Source organism: Heptranchias perlo, chromosome 28, assembly GCF_035084215.1.
Source record: "Heptranchias perlo isolate sHepPer1 chromosome 28, sHepPer1.hap1, whole genome shotgun sequence".
NCBI lineage: Eukaryota > Metazoa > Chordata > Chondrichthyes > Hexanchiformes > Hexanchidae > Heptranchias > Heptranchias perlo.
In genome coordinates, this window is record NC_090352.1 from 28128167 (window position 1) to 28143544 (window position 15378).

The following is a 15378-nucleotide window of genomic DNA, read 5'->3' on the forward strand; positions in this document are numbered from 1 at the left end:
GCTCCATCTTTACCATTTGGGCAGTAAGTACAGAGTTACGGATCGGATGGCTGAGGGTGTCATTTCCTCCAGGGTCTCACACGGCAGTGTAAGCCACCGAGGTAAAATTACAGCCCTGTACCCTCCTTTTTTTGGTAATACACACACGAAAACTGTTCTCTGGAAATTAATGGGCGACACCGGCATGGCTGAGATTACACTGCGACTATGAGAGACTCATTGACATAATCGGTGCAGAATGATATAATGACCCTTTGCACAGGATGGTGTAACAAAGGTATTAATTTGTAATTCTACAGCAGGATTATAGAAGTCATTAGCATTTTGTGTTCACCAAGGTTGGGCTCGCTGCTCCTTGTTTTTGGTGGAGGCAATAAAGAGGCCAAAACTGTCCCTACCTCTTTAAAACTGATTAAACCCACCACTTTAAGTTAATTGATGCTTCACTAGGTGTGCATATATATTGCAGGTTTCCCAGGTATATGTTTTGAATTGTTTCAATACCTCAATAGAGAGCCAAACTGGCCATTTATTGTGTTTGACACTGTTTTCATAGCTTTAATGCCTGCTTATTCCATCTATTGTTTTCGATATTACTGAGAGATCCATTAACGTTCACATATTTCCTCGAGAATCCAAATATAAAACACACTTTTAGCCTTAATGGCTGCTTCTCCTGGGTGGACACTCTGCATGTATTAAACTGCACGCAGGATGTATTACAGGCAGCATGATTACAGCCTCATTAAAAAACCATGATTCATAAAACATTTTCCTGGCAAGCCATCGCTTTATTTTTTTAAATATCCTGCTTCCCAAAGATTCACTAAACACATCTTAACGAGCCAATAAGTAGCAGTGTCACATTAGATTGAAATTCATATTGACTTCAACCATATCCAGGGAAAATCTTCTAATACTTCTCTCACACTGCTGGGCAAAATAGAAGAAAAGACTTGTCTGATAGGCAGCCCCTCGCCGACTCCTGACCTCCAACCTCACAGTTCACTGAAACCGTTCTTGTTTCTGTATCAATGTATTGTTCTAAATGCGCTTTCTCACTCTACTGAAATCAAGTCTTGTTATCCTATCTTCTCCTCTAATTCATTCTTTCCCAGGATCATAAAACTACTACCCTCAGACTTCCCTTCTCTCCTATGATCTACAGACTTTTAAAACTCAAGCCTGGCAGCAACTAATTAATACTTCTTGATTTACCTCCTCTCTCCTATTTTCAACCTTGATGGTGTCCTGCAATATAGCTTTTTCAATAAAGATATGCTCCAAAGTATGAGAGCTTTGAGCTGAACGCTAATTTTTCATTATTCCGACATGATGCCTCATCCTAAAATATTGGTGTGACTGACTATTGTAAGAGTCTTTCTGCTCCCTGTACTGAAAGCATCTACTCCACTCATCACCCAAACTGAATGGTGTCATAATTCAATAAACACATGATAGAACTGGTCTTGATTAATTTCTACGCATTCAAAATCTTGGGAATTGTGAATAGCTGGAAAAAAAACATGATAAATGGCCAGATTCTCAGCCCTTCCAACAAACCACTTAAAAATAGTAGCCCAGTTAATATGAATCACAGTAATCCAACAGGAGCAAAGGGAATCAATTGCATAGATTATTCTAGGTTAAAGGCCACCTTTTCATGCCTTATAATCTGAAAGGTTACTTATCTATAACTATACATTAGAGCTGGCTTGTTAGTTGCATCTACGAAACGCCATCCATAATTCAGATTTGAGTTCTAACCCACATGAATTGAAATGTTTTCATTTATTTAAACAAATATCTCTGGGCTTCTCACAAATTCTGGGAATAGGTTTATCTTCAATGTTGATTTTATTACATTATATCATGGTTACTGCTTTACCGCAATCTATGTAAAAGCATGACACTTTTTTATTCTATAAGGTTGTATGACCAAATCTCCTGTGAATAACTGAATTCACACAGCAGCTCTGCTAAAGCATGAATCCGCTGGTATCTTTGACCTGGTGTTTTGATATGTCTGTTGCCCATTTTCTTGCAAGCTGAAAAGGGAAACGGTGTAGGTATGCTTATTTTGTATAACTTTGCATGGGATGGAATAAAATGTAACATGCACGGTCGCTATTTGTGAATTACAATTTACTTACATTAACAAAAGCAAATGTAAAAATTTTGCTAATATGTCCCGCCTGTATGCTAATAAAATTTCAATCACCTCATCATTGATTAAACAACATTATTGCCAAAAAGCAAAAAAAAACTGCAAATGCTGGAAATCAAACAAAAAACAGAAAAAGTCCCTGTGGAAAAGAACCAGGAATTAACTTTGTCGAAACATTACAACTGGTATTCTGAGCTGACTGATGATGAGACCGTTCCATAACCGTCAACAATGTTAACATCACAGACTATATATTTAGCAAATGTTGTACAAGACAGTAGAGTGGGTTGGAACACATTTCTCTCACTCATAAGATCTGGGTTTGAATCCAGTCTAGACTAATGGAATGAAAGTTTCTGATGGCTGTTGGGGCCTGAGGGAATTGAGTTTGGCCGTTTCAATCCAGCCCCTAGGGGGCACAAATCCACAGGGCACAACTGCTCTCAATTCAGTTTTAAATTGGTAATTCACTCAAAAGGAGCCACGAGGGTGGCTGGTGTGGTCAATTAAAAAAAAGGTTCACTTGTGCAATCTGAGGGTTTTCCAATGTGAGATGGTGGATTGTTCAGCCAGTGTCGAATTACAGTATTCTGAGTCTATTCTGCATTGTTGCGGCCTGATCTGGGAGCATGTGACACTGGGTGCAAAATCTGGGATAAAAAGCTTTGTTCCCCAGTACTGCCATAATAACAATCGCTGTACTTCAAAGTTATTCATTGTATGTGAAATGCTTTGAGGTGTTTGAGTGATGTGAAAAGATGCTTTATAAACGCAAGCCATTTTCTCACCTTTATAAGTGCAAAATTCACAGAAATGCTTTTTGCAAAATTAAGGCATTGCAGCTTGATCTTCAATATCGGATTGCTTTTACTTGGATACAATGAGCCCATTACTTAATTAAAAACAACCTGCACATTACAGTAAACAACCAATATACCCTGCTCCTGATAATTCAGTCATTTTTTTTTACTTAAAATTTGAATGATCCAATTTGAATTAAGCAACATAAATAATACCACAAAGTGGGAATTTAGTGCTTAAAAATGATTATGAGACTTCAAATTATCAATAGACATAGGAACAGGAATAGCCCTTCAGCCCCTCGAGCCTGTTCCGCCATTCAATTAGATCATGGCTAATCTGTATACCATACTACAGAACTTCGATTCCAGTAAATTCTTCAAGTGGAGACTGTGACTGCTGTATTTTGTTACTGTATATCTTTATCCAGCTGCTGAAAATTGCTATGTTAACATTGCATTTAAGTACAGCGTCCGATGTACTTAGACTACAGATTTATGGGCTCCCTGGTGGCTCAGTTGCTTGAGGAAGTGAGTAGCTGAGTCCTATATTTCAGGAAGGTCCCAGGTTTGATCCCCATTTGGGTTGAATTAGATGATCTTAGCCATGGCAGTGGGGTGTTAGTGTCCTTGGGATAGAGAGTGGAAAAATCCATCAGGATTCCTACACCCATTTGGTAATCAATGATCCCAACTGGCTTTGCCAATGTATAAACATAGGAAGTGAGAAAGATTGGCAGGCAAATCACATTCACATACTTCTCAACAGCTAGGTAAAGCAGACTTAACAGCGACCTGGGGTCAGGTCATCTGTCGGTTCTCATCGTGTGCCATGTGGGAACTCCAGAACACTTAATGTGTCCTGGAAAACCACACATGCAGGAAGTGCCACCAAGTGTTCAAGTTCAAGAGTTTCTGAGCTTGAGGAGGAGCTGGCGTCACTACAGTGCATAGGGGAAGCTGTAGGGAATTCCTTATTTAGTGATTCTTGGACACTGGACGAATAGTCAAGCGAAGAAAGTCACCCTCACTCACGGTAGTTTCGTCAATCAAAAGCAAATATTTAATGATATTACCATTCATACGAGCATTCATGAAGCAAAAATCAAACCATATAAATGACTTTCCTCTAGAAAATCAGGCTATACACTTGATAACTCACAACATTATTATGTAATGACTTAACAATTCATAAACACATCAGGTAAATCATTAACACATATACAACCTTTAAACCAATGATTTTGCTCATCGGGCCTGAAGGTTGATCAGCTCTTCAGAACTCGAGGTCCTCTTCTTCTTGCATGATGTTAACTGCAGTCTGCGTTCCTTGTGACTGCTGGGTGGTGAAGAGAAGAGACTGTTCTTCTCTCAAAGCCTTTTTATATTGTGTTTTTACCAATAGGATGTAGGATTGGGGAGGGTCATTCCTTTTGTCCGATCGTTTCCTGTTGCTGGGCCTCAATCATAAACATACCTCAATGACCGTTTAGGCTTTGATCATGTGACTGGAGACCATTTGATGTAGAAAAGACCATGTGCTCCAAGATCATGGGTTGTAAAAGGCTCCTTTACTGTCTCTGTTTATGGCCTTTCATGTAGAGATAGCCCCTTACATTTCTACGCACAGACATTCTTAATGGTCCTTACATCTCCAATTTTGATTGCTTCAGTGGCTTCAAATCCATTCCTTATACCATTTAACCATACGCTGGGTGCAATACTATTTGATGTTTTAGAAATCCAAGTTCTTTTGAACAAATTATCAGACAGGAATAAGAGGCCCATGTTTTTTTCACACCTATCATTGCTTTCCTGATCCGATGCCTTTGATCTACGTCCTTGTTGCCTTTTCTTACATCACCCCCTGTTGTGTTGAAAAGCTTGTGCTTCCAAAAGTCTATGTGTTTTGAAAGGCTGACAACGCTTTAAGCTCAATTTAAGCTTATTTATTTAATGATCTAGATGTCTATCCGCAGTACAATGTCCTTGATCTCAAAACTCATACTTCTCCAGTGCCATCAGCGTCAATGAGGGAAAAACAGGATTTGCGAGAACACAGTTTACATTACTGTGTTTGCAGGTTTTCAAATGCCTTTGTTTAAAAAGGGGTACAGTTAACCCTTTCCTTCAAATATCTTTTGTTAAAGGGGTTTTGAACTGCACAAAGCTGAGAGTTTTGTGGATAGCACAAAGGAGGTGGTCACCCCACAGCTACAGAAAGTTCAGGAGGAAAGGGAGTGGGTGATCACTAAGCAGGCGAGGAGGAACAGGCAGGCAGTGCAGGAATCCCCCGAGAGTGTAGCACTCACAAACCGGTATTCAGTGTTAAATACCAGTGAGAGTGATGGCACCTCGGGGGAGTGCAGTCAGAAGCAAATCCATGGCACTGTGGCAGACTCGGCTGCTCAAGGGAGCATAAGGAAGCAGTGGAAATGCAGTCGTTACAGGGGGTTCAATAGTCAGGGGAATAGACAGGCATTTCTGCAACTGCAGACATGAGTCCCGAATGGTTGCCTTCCCTAGTGCTAGGGTAAAGGATAACGGGTGCAGAACATTATGCGAGGGGAAGGGGAACAGCCAGAAGTCATGGTCCATGTTGGAACCAATAACATAGGTAGGAAAAGGATTGAAGCCCTCCAGGCAGAGTTTCAAGAGCCAGGAAAAGATTAAAGAACAGGATTAATCTCTGGATTACTCCCAGTGCCATGTGCTAGTGAGTACAAAAACAGGAAGATAGTGCAGGTGGCTGCATGGCTGGAGAAGTTGTGCAGGAGTGAGGGCTTCAGACTCCTGAGGCATTGGGACCAGTTCTGGGGCAGGAGGGATCTGCACAAGCCAGATGGGTTGCACCCGAACAGGGCTGGGACCAATGTTCTCACGGGGTGATTAACTAATGCTGTGGGGGAAGGTTTTTTTATTATTCATTCATGGGATGTGGGCATCGCTGACAAGGCCAGCATTTATTGCCCATCCCTAATTGCCCTTGAGAAGGTGGTGGTGAGCCGTCTTCTTGAACCGCTGCAGTCCGTGCGGTGAAGGTTCTCCCACAGTGCTGTTAGGTAGGGAGTTCCAGGATTAAACTAATTTGGCAGGAGGAGGTGAATCAGCAGAGAGGAGAGCCAAGGTGCATAGAAAACTAGGAGGGACAGACAACAACTGAATAAAGAATAGTGTAGAAAGAGCAGGAATTAGATGGAGGAAAAAAGCAAAGCAGACAAGCATGGTGTTGGAATGCATGTGTGTTAATGCAAGGAGTGTTACAAATAAGGTTGATGAGCTGCAGGCACAAGTTGCCACATGGGGTTATGATATCGTGGTTATAACGGAGACCTGGTTTAAACATGGGCAGGAATAGGAACTAAACACTCGTGGCTTCAATGTATTTAGATGGGATAGGGAAGGAAAAAAGGATGGGTGGAGGGTGGCAGTATTAATCAAGGATAATATTACAGTTCTACAGAGGGACAATATACTAGAGGGTTCAAAGACTGAATCTATTTAATTGGAGTTAAGGAACAGAAAAGGAGCTGTTACCTTGCTGGGTGTTTACTATAGACCCCCAAATAATGAGAAGGAGATGGAGGAGCAAATCTGTAGGTAAATTTCAGAGAAATGTAAAAATAATATGGCATGTACAGATAAAAATAGGCCGTACAAGGCTCTGACCACAATCTTTCAATCCTCCTTGGATATGGGATTGGTGCCAGAGGACTGGAGGACTGCAAATGTTACACCCCTGTTCAAAAAAGGAGAGAAGGATAAACTGGTAACTGCAGGCCAGTCAGTCTAACATCAGTGGTGGGGAAACTACTAGAGACCATTGTCAAGGACAAAAGTAATTCTCAATTGGAAAAGCATGGGTTAATAAGGAACAACCAGCATGGATTTGTTAAAGGCAAATCGTGTCTGACTAACCTGATTGAATTTTTTGATGAAGTAACAGAGAGGGTTGATGAAAGTAGTGCAGTAGATCTTGTATATATGGACTTTCAAAAGGCATTTGATAAAGTATCACATAACAGACTAATTCAGAGAATAGAAGCACATGGGATTAAAGGGACGGTGGTAACTTGGGTTCATAACTGGTTAAGGGATAGGAGGCAGAGAGTAGTGCTGAACGGATGTTTTTCTGACTGGAGAGAAGTATGCAGTGGGGTCTCCCAGGGATCGGTATTAGGACCATTGTTTTTCTTGGTATATATAAATGACCTGGACTTGGGTGTAGGGGGCGCAATTTTGAAGTTTGCAGATGATACAAAATTTGGCAACATAGTAAATAGTGAGGAGGACAGTAGCAGACTTCAGGAGGACAGTAGCAGACTGGGAAAATGGGCAGACACATGACAGATGCAATTTACTGCAGATAAGTGTGAAGAGATGCACTTTGGGAGGAACAACATGGAGAGGCAGTATAATCTAAATGGTACTATTTTGAGGGGGTGCAAGAGCAGAGGGACCTAGGGTGCATATTCACAAATCTTTGAAGGTGGCATGGCAAGTTGATAAGAAAGTGTATGGGATACTTGGCTTTATAAATAGGAGCACTGAATACAAAAACAAGGAAGTCATGCTAAACCTTTACAAATCACTGGTTAGGCCTCAGTTGAAGTATTGTGTACAATTCTGGGCACCACACTTTAGGAAGGATGACAAGGCCTTGGAGAGGGTACAAACAAGGTTTAACAAGATGATACCAGGGATGAGGGACTTCAATTATGTGGAGAGATTGGAGAAGCTGGGATTGTTCTCCTTAGAACAGAGGAGGTTAAGGGGAGACCTAATAGAACATTCAAAATTATGAGGGGTTTTGGTAGAGCAAGTAGGGAGAAATTGTTTCCTCTGGCAAGTGGGTCGGTAACCAGAGGTCATAAATTTAAAATAATTGGCAAAAGAATTAGAGGGGAAATGAGGAAAAAAAAATTCCCACAGAGGGGTAAGATCTGGAATGCACTACCTGAAAGGGTGGTGGAAGCAGCTTCCATAGGAACTTTCAAAAGGCATGTACTTGAAGAGGACTAATTTGCAGGATTATGGGGAAGAAGCTGGGGTGAGGGACTAAATTGGGCAGCTCTTTTAAAGAGCCGGCACAGGCACGACAGGCCGAATGGCCTCTTTCTGTGCTGTAACATTCTATGATTCTATAATTAAGGAACAATGTGTGGAATGGGGAGACATAAACTGGGATAGAACATAACATTAGCTACATGCAAAATATATATTGGAATGACAGTTCCCATTAAATTGACATTTCTTATCAGCTACAAATGAGCAACTTTAAATACCTTGAAATTAAAATTCTATGAAATAGATGAAAAGACATTAGAAAGGATCTTTCTGGAAGGGTATGAGTCAGTTTTACGGCTTTTCATAGTTCAAAAGACAGATTGATGGTTTAAAACGCAATCTGTCATTCAACTGCATCAAAGTTAATTTTCCTGATGTACTATTTGACAAACGTATTTGTTTCCAAAGAGATTGGATTGCTTTTCTGTCCATAAGACTTTATACTTCTTTAATTAATATTGACTAAATGTTTAATATACCCCTCAATTGGTTTTAAGGATGTCCTTTCAAAACACTATGTTTCATTATCCAGGTTCACTGCTTTGCTGAATTGCATGAAAGCAGTGCACTGAATAGCTGCAATTCTAGAAAGATTTGACTAAAATCTTTTTGAATATTTAGTGAAATCATTAGCTGAAGTAATCTTCAGTTTAATTTCGCATCACCCAGAACGTAGAAATTTATTGAGAGCTTTGCAAAAACAGCAATGGATTGTCCCACCAATGAGTGAAAGATCTTTTCAGATTTTTCTTCCTCCGCCAATTTTTCCTCTTCTTTTGAAGGGTAGGGTACCAGCTCTCTGGTACCCTGTGGTCACTCTTCATGTGTGAACACAGGCATCGAGTGTGTTAGTAGGTTATTCAGCTGTGGGGCTATTGCAAATGAGCCCAATTCCTGTCCTCATCCAACGTTCACACAAGACTTTTCAGCAAGGGTCACAGGATAGCGATGAGGAGCAGGAACCCGATCATCATATTGGCCCCTTTGACATACCATCGATAAAAACTAGTCTTTACTTAAAAAAATATTGTGAACATATGTTGGAAAACAAAGTTTCTTTTTCCCTCCCTGTTTCCCATTTGTCTTGGCTGAGATGCTGGAGGACCCGTGGAACTTTACCCCAGAATGAGTCAGCACCTAAATGGTGATGAATTAGAATTTAAAACGTGGTACGAACTGATAGCTGGTGGGTCATTTCGCTGGTGATAAAAATCTACCATTGGTTTTATTCACGTTCTAAAGAAACCCTCCACAGCACATTGAAGGGCTAAGTCCTTTACATCTGCCACTTACAATCGAGCATCTGCTATTCTTGCAGGATTACAAATCCAGTACTTTTTCTTTCATGCTTCAGGGTCAGTACGAAGCTTAAAGACTGATATTTGTAATGTTCAAAGGCTAGAAGAATCCCCAGGCACACTGTACTGTAATTCATCTGCCTTTTATGGGAGTAAATTTTCTGTGGGTGGAAAGCATGGCGATAATATTTCTTCAGATAAATTGTGAAAGAATGGGAGCACCAAATGCTTTGACCTTCTCCATTATTGAAGTATAAGCCTGACGTGGTCATTAATAATAGATCGGGGTGGAACTGGCTTGAGATTTACAATCTAATTTTCACTTAGGACCATTGTTGCGCAAGCAGTTTATTAGAGATGTGCAGACTTCAGTACCTCAGGGTTGCATACAGGACCACACAAACATACAGTAACAGATCTCAGCAGCGTTTTAACCAAGGCTGGATCACGGGCATTGAAGAAGGGCTGGGAGAAAACATTTCCTTCAGTGAGGGAAGTGAGCCAAGTCTTATTTAATATATTATGGCTAAGACTCTCATGGGGGTGGGGTTAACATGCGATCAATGACGAACAGGATAAGGTCCTCTGGTCCATGCAGCCTGTCCCATACAATTGGGATACCTTGTGCATCGTAATATATACACTCCCCATCCCACCCGAAACCACGTGATCCCCTGGGACAGGCGAAAACCAGATTAAAAACCCAGGCCAATTTGGGGGAACAAAATCTGGGAAATTCCTCTCTGCCCCCCCTTAGGCAATCGAAACTATTCCAGGATCCTCTTTGGCTAGATCCCTGTTTTTTTTTGTGATTTTCTTTTTTGCTGATTTCTCTGTGTTCATCAAGTTAGGAGTGGTGGAGGCAGATTCAATCATGGTCTTCAAAAAGGGAACTGGATAAGTACTTGAAAGGAAAAAAAATGCAGGGCTACAGGGAAAGGGTGGGGGAGTGGGAGTAGCTGGTAAGGACTCGCTGGGCCGAATGGCCTCCTTCCATGCTGTAACCTTCCTATGATTTTATGATTCTAAGTTGAAGGGTATCAGTGCTGGGTAATGGAAGTCTTTTACTTCTGGCACCTATTCCCAGCATCATGCAATTGAAGAGCAGGTGCTGCATGGCCGAAGGGAGTAAAGGTCCCACCACTCCAACAATGTGTCCTAACCCCAACTTCAGAGGAACACAATGTACAGACTATTGTGGCATTTTCATTTTCCATACCAGCCATCGTCATAGCTTATCTGAATAGGTGCCACATTACAGTCATTGTATTCTGTAGGCTCACAATCACTGGCTACTGGGTTGGAAGTATTTAAAGTCAATTCCCTCCTGGCAGAGAAGGAAGACATTCATTCCACCAGTCTGGGCTGGACTGTAACATATGCTGCAGAGCTGAAAGGGCAAATCAATGATGTGCGAACCACAGTGCCACCCAACTCTTGGTTTGGATGTACAATGGGATTGCATTTCATGTTAGGCACTTATTGCTCATATGCTGAACATCAGTTTTTATTTAAATTAACTCCATATCAGGGACACAGCAATGTCTACTTTTACTGGTTTAACCTGATATGGTACTGGTGAGTGTATTTTAAAACCAATAGCATAGATTCTACATCATTAGGACATGACTTCAGTGCTCTTACCAATCTATACCTGGACCCTCTCCGCTATTAGTGTTACTGGAGAAATGTTGCAAAAGCTGTTAACCATCGATGACGTGCAGGATAAAGGAACACAGGGAAAAGGTAAATTTAGGACTGCAATGAGGAAATAATTCTTCACACAGAGTGATCAATGTGTGGAATGGTGGAGGCAAAAACCCTTGGATCGTTTAGAAACAATTGGATGTTGAAATGGGAGGGCGGGGGGGGGACTTTAGGATCTTTCTGGATGATGAATTAAAATGTCTGAATGGCCTTTCTTATCCTTAATTATCTTATGACTCCGAACTCAAGTATATCAACCTACCTTTTACTCAAAACTCTTTATCCAAAGGAATTCTATCTTAAAAAAGGATAAAAATCCACCTTTGGTACAAATGAAGAATTGGAGAGTAGGATAAAGAGCAGCTGCAGGTCATAAAGCAACAAGAAAGTGGAGAGAAAAAACAATGGAGATTGCTGGAAGGAAGCATAATAATACTGATGTTACTTGAGAGTTACTTGCGTTTCAGCTGATATAATCCGGAAAGCAACTATGCATTTACAAAGCATCGTTCACCTTCTCAGGGCGTCCCACTGCAATACAGAGCAGATGGATTACCTTTGAAGTTTAGGCACTGTTGTTATGTAGGCAAACACTACAGCCAATTTTCACACAGCAAGGTCCTACATGAGATAGGCGGTTGAGGAGTTTGTTGACCAAGATAGTAGGAGTACCATCTGCTGTTATTCAAGTCGTCGCATTGGATCTTTTACATCCATCTGATCAGGCAAATGGTTTGATCTGGAAGATGGCATCTCCGACCATGCAGCACTCCCTCAGTATTGCAATGAATTTAGATTATGTGTCCAAGATCGAACAGTGGGCGTCATCTTACGTGCAGGTCATATGCTCCCTCAGAATGCCCTCCTAATGAAGCAATTTTTCCCAAAGGTGGTGGTCGCAGGGGTAGTACCAAAGCAGTGCATTCCCATCAGCTCTTGCTCCGCTCTATTCCTTCAGCGCTGCCATATTTAAATGGAACTTTTTCACCCCGTTCCTGACTGAAGCCTAGGCTCCTGCAGCTGATTTAATCTCCGATAGACCTGCAGGAGAGCTACAGGATGAGGGGAGCCAATGCTGAAGTCGAGAGAAAGAACTGTTATTTAAATATTCCAGTGCTTGGAGCAACAGCTGACAGGAAAGAACTGGTTGAAATGAGAAAAAAAGAGAGATAGTATATTTCTGAACATGAAGATGGAAACTTTGGCGGCTAGAAATAAGGCTGACCCACATCTTATACGGGGACTCATGTACTTTTGAAGCTGTATGGGCGGTGGTCTTGTGCGTGAATTCTTCATGGTGTTATCCAATTAAAGTGTACTGCCTATAGACCAAGATAATACAGATCTGAAATTTGGTATCACTTTAATTGGAGCATGTCTTAGATACAGGTACCAAAGTGATATCCTAATGCACAATTAGAGACGGTGGGTGGAAGTTAAACACATAATTAAAAGAGCGCACAATTCCTTTAACAAAGATAGTTTTGACTTAAAATGGTTCATTCATGACGTTCTGTCTCACTGAAATTTACAATATTTTTCAATTTCTAGTTTTACATTGGTGAAATCTGTCAGGACCAAAAGAAAGCAATAGGGTGAAAGAATGAGAGTGATGAATTAAAAGTTAACTCCTCATTTCAACATTTAGAATGATCTAGCTGTGAAACAGCATTAGAGTTTTTTTGGATAGAACAAGAGGAACTCTGTGACATGAAAGCAGCTAACCGTGTCCTGTCACTCAAAGTATCAAACCCGGGGGTATTTTCAAAGTTTTACAACTGAAATATTTGTTGCTAATCAATCCTTTAAGCTTAAAAGTAACAGCTACTCTTCTGAATAATATTTTCTGTCCCCCAATACATGAGAACAGTTTATAGGAATCAGTTGCACTGTAAAGGGGAAGTAAGGAAAACTGTGTAACTGGTGTCCCATAAATAAGCCATGATGTGGAGATGCCGGTGATGGACTGGGGTCGACAAATGTAAGGAGTCTTACAACACCAGGTTATAGTCCAACAACTTTATATTAAATCACAAGCTTTCGGAGCTTTCCTCCTTCGTCATGTGAGTGCAGGGTTCCACAAATGCACCACATATATAGTCACAGAACAATGCCTGGTGATTACAGATAATCCTTCCAACTGCCCGTCACCACACCTTGGATGAGAGGCAACCACAGCAATCAAAGGAGTGGCTGGTGTTCAGACAGGGGAACATTACACCCAAGACCACCGAATACACAAGCAGTCAGATTACAAAGACAGAGAGAGAGAGAGAGACCCGAAAGGCAGAGAGAGAGAGAATGACCAGTTGTATTAAAAACAGCTAACTTTTTTTTCCCCTGGTGGGGTTACATGTAGCGTGATATGAACCCAAGATCCCGGTTGAGGCCGTCCTCATGGGTGCGGAACTTGGCTATCAATTTCTGCTTGACGATTTTGCGTTGTCGTGTGTCTCGAAGGCCGCCTTGGAGAACGCTTACCCGAAGATCGGAGGCTGAATGTCCTTGACTGCTGAAGTGTTCCCCGACTGGGAGGGAACCCTCCTGTCTGGTGATTGTTGCGCGGTGTCCGTTCATCCGTTGTCGCAGTGTCTGCATGGTCTCGCCGATGTACCATGCTCCGGGGCATCCTTTCCTGCAACGCATGAGGTAGACAACGTTGGCCGAGTCACAGGAGTATGAACCATGTACCTGGTGGGTGGTGTCCTCTCGTGTGATGTTGGTATCCGTGTCGATGATCTGGCATGTCTTGAAGAGGTTGCCGTGGCAGGGTTGTGTGGTGTCGTGGACGCTGTTCTCCTGAAAGCTGGGTAATTTGCTGTGAACGATGGTCTGTTTGAGGTTGGGTGGCTGTTTGAAGGCGAGTATTGGAGGCATGGGGATGGCCTTAGCGAGGTGTTCGTCGTCATTGACGACATGTTGAAGGCTGCGGAGAACATGGCGTAGTTTCTCCGCTCCAGGGAAGTACTGGATGACGAAGGGTACTCTATTGGTTGCGTCCCGTGTTTGTCTTCTGAGGAGGTCGATGCGATTTTTCGCTGTGGCCCGTCGGAACTGTCGATCGACGAGTCGAGCGTCATATCCCGCTCTTACGAGGGCGTCTTTCAGCGTCTGTAGGTGTCCATCGCGTTCCTCCTCGTCTGAGCAGATCCTGTGTATTCGCAGGGCCTGTCCATATGGGATGGCCTCTTTGACGTGGTTAGTGTGGAAGCTGGAAAAGTGGAGCATCGTGAGGTTGTCCATGGGCTTGCGGTAGAGTGAGGTGCCCATCTTTGATGGAGAATCGTGTGTCCAAGAAAGAAACTGATTCTGAGGAGTAGTCCATGGTGAGTTTGATGGTGGGATGGAACTTGTTGATGTTATCGTGGGGTGATTTCAAAACTGAGACATTGCAGGGTGCATGAAACAGGATGTGTGGGTCATCCAGTAAGATAAAATGATGATCTCAGAACAATGACATCGTTAAAATTTCCACTGTACTTTCCTCATGTCTTCTTGGTGTGGAGAGCTCTATGAATCTTTTGCATCATCGTCCCTTTTGTCATTTAATCACTCCTGCCCTTCACCCTATCACATGCTTTCCCTTTTGTTCTTCCCCTCCCAACCCCACCCTTTTCCCTGGCTCTGTACTTGCTTAAAAACTATTAATCTCCAACTACTTCCAGTTCTGATGAAAGGTCATCGACCTGAAACGTTAACTCTTGTTTCTCTCTCCACGGATGCTGCCTGACCTGCTGAGTGTTTCCAGCATTTTCCATTTTTATTTCAGATTTCCAGCATCCACAGTATTTTGCTTTTGCTCTATGAATCTTGCTTGTTTCAGGATTTTACGTCTTTTTAAAAAAAAAATCAAACTTCAAACTATCGCTGCTGAATGTTTTGTAATCACAGTTATCACCATTTGAGAATTGTTATTACATTGTTGTTTAAACATTATTTTGATTTTCATGAAAATCTTTTGATCATATGGACGTCTGATCTGTGATCTCAAAGACCAAGTATCTGAATCCCATTTGTACCTTATCCTTCCTGTTTGCTGTTACATCCTGTAACATCTGTGGGCCTGGAGGTTTAGAAAAGTCTGTTTTTAGCACTGTATCCTTGTTGGAGAGTAAATCCTAAATTGGAACAGCAAGTATCAACAACTTGAAATAAATGCAAATTATTGGGAGCATGGATTTAAACTTTAAATGTGGTCTGAATCTTTAAAGGTACACACCCCATGTGATTGACAAAGTCCAAAGTTTGGACAACCCTGATACATAGAATGTAAATAACAAACCTTCCACTTTAGCTCTCCTGATGTTTGAGTGGGTGAAGGCACCATCCAGTATAGTAC